The sequence below is a fragment of the Schistocerca piceifrons genome, unplaced genomic scaffold (assembly GCF_021461385.2).
Source record: "Schistocerca piceifrons isolate TAMUIC-IGC-003096 unplaced genomic scaffold, iqSchPice1.1 HiC_scaffold_1416, whole genome shotgun sequence".
Classification (NCBI taxonomy): domain Eukaryota; kingdom Metazoa; phylum Arthropoda; class Insecta; order Orthoptera; family Acrididae; genus Schistocerca; species Schistocerca piceifrons.
Genome location: NW_025727254.1, coordinates 230,001 through 232,500, shown reverse-complemented (window position 1 = coordinate 232,500; position 2,500 = coordinate 230,001).

Below are 2,500 nucleotides of genomic sequence, written 5' to 3'. Positions count from 1 at the left end.
CGAGGACCTACTTTGGCCGCACGGCGCCGCGCGCAGGGTGCGCCGGCGCGCAGCTGCGACGCCTGCCGCGTCCGTCGGCCGGCGCGCCTGCCACTGGCCGCCCCCACCAGCCGGCTGTAGCGCGTGCGCCCACGCACCGCGCGGCCAGCACGCCGGGAGGCGCCCCCTCACCGGCCGGGGACGGTCCCACCCAGCCACCGCCGCGTATCGCTTCACACCCAGATGCCGTTCAGTTTCGTCGGCATGGTGGGTATCGCTGGAACAACCGGTTAGTACCTCAACCTATCGTCGCCATCACCGATTCACCCCTAGCGAGAACAACCGCACCACAACAGGTTACCATTTGTTCATTTGCGTAACTTCACCAGAAAACGCAGGCGTCCATCGCCATTTGCAACTTCAACGATTATTGCATGCCTGTGTCAGGTGTCACGCCACACTACGTCTGCCCACATACACGCAACAAAATGTGCACGCCTAGACAATACGTGGAAGGTGGCCCCCGTACGTATGCGATGTCCATTGCTCGAACGACTGTCAACCGGCCTCTGTAGCATGTCGCAGATATGGAACGCGGTGCACCATGCCATCACGGTGTGTGAGGAGAGACGACTAGGTCCGAATACATCAACAGACAGCTCATGCTGATCGCCATCCACGGCGTCCGTTCCTCCCACACGTCTCTATGGCGTACCACACTGCAATCCAGCTCTCATAGGGAGACGACACGTAGCTGCGTGCACAATATTTGCACTGTATGGTCCGCCGTTTTTGGGCGCAGTCGTTGTGCGGTCACACATGTGCCACGATGTATCATTCAGTACATAAGGACGAATGTGCAGTACAGATTGTGGTTCACGCGTACGACATCAGCGGACAGTTGACACAGGCCGCACCACAACGTAGCCTGAGTACGTCGCATGCGAAGGGCATTGAACATGCAAACTTCTCACCAACCAGCTTGCGAAGGCAGGGGGCAAGGTGGGGACGTGGGGAGGGGCGGCATGTACGTCCTGCTGCCATCCACATTACAGTGTACAGCAGGAGCATGTGGAAAGTGAGCAAGACTTGCAAGGTGTTTAACATGAAGCGATACACAGGGGTGCGGGCAGTGCGAGTAGCGAACTATATTGCGAGGGTTGCGGGTGGGCAACACTACAGTAATTGAACGAGTCATATAACAATTACAGAGCAGGTTTAGGCGACAACGTGGGTTACGTTAAGGCGACAACATGGGTTAGGTTAAGGCACAACATGGGTTAGGTTAAGGCACAACATGGGTTAGGTTAAGGCACAACATGGGTTAGGTTAAGGCACAACATGGGTTAGGTTAAGGCACAACATGGGTTAGGTTAAGGCACAACATGGGTTAGGTTAAGGCACAACATGGGTTAGGTTAAGGCACAACATGGGTTAGGTTGAGGCACAACATGGGTTAGGTTAAGGCACAACATGGGTTAGGTTGAGGCACAACATGGGTTAGGTTGAGGCACAACATGGGTTAGGTTGAGGCACAACATGGGTTAGGTTAAGGTACAACATGGGTTAGGTTAAGGTACAACATGGGTTAGGTTAAGGTACAACATGGGTTAGGTTAAGGTACAACATGGGTTAGGTTAAGGTACAACATGGGTTAGGTTAAGGTACAACATAGGTTAGGTTAAGGTACAACATAGGTTAGGTTAAGGTACAACATAGGTTAGGTTAAGGTACAACATAGGTTAGGTTAAGGTACAACATAGGTTAGGTTAAGGTACAACATAGGTTAGGTTAAGGTACAACATAGGTTAGGTTAGGTTAGGTTAGGTTACACGTTGTTGTACGGAAAGGTGTAGGGGGGGGGGGGGCGGGGGCGGCAGGTTCGTTGATAGTGATTATAGTAAGTGAATGCTTGTGACATGATCAGATTTGTCACGTCAGGATGCACCTTTGGCTTATTAGAGGCGGCGCTCCAATTCTATGCTTGTGTGAGACCTGTGTCTTTGACTCATGTCATTGTTTGTGCGCTGTGACAGGAGGTACTATTGTGATGTTGGGTGCACCGTTGTATAGGACATGTGTGGGTGTTGGTGCCTGGTCTGCGCAATGGTGGATGTCGAAAGGCTGGGATATTGTATTTTCCGCACGGACCTCCTGGTCTGGTTGTGATAGTGTGGATTGTGTAATGTGGCGGAGAAGATGCACTGGATGTTGTTCCATGCTGGTGCTTACATATTGTATGTGCGCCTGTTAGAAGCAGAGAGTGGTGCGTGATCAGAGTGTCTGGCTGACGTGTGGTTCCCATTTTGGGCAGACTCTTTCAGCATGTATACGGACAGTTGTGTATATTTGCTGTAGTTTGATGGCTCTGCATTGATTACTAATCAGCGCCGTGTGTACGGGTAATCTGGTTCCAGTCCAAAATGTTCCATCTGTGTACATTAGTGACAAAGACTCCCCCCATGCAGTGGGGCTCGGTCTGTTATAACTCTTCCGCGTAATATATTTGCCCCACGTTTTT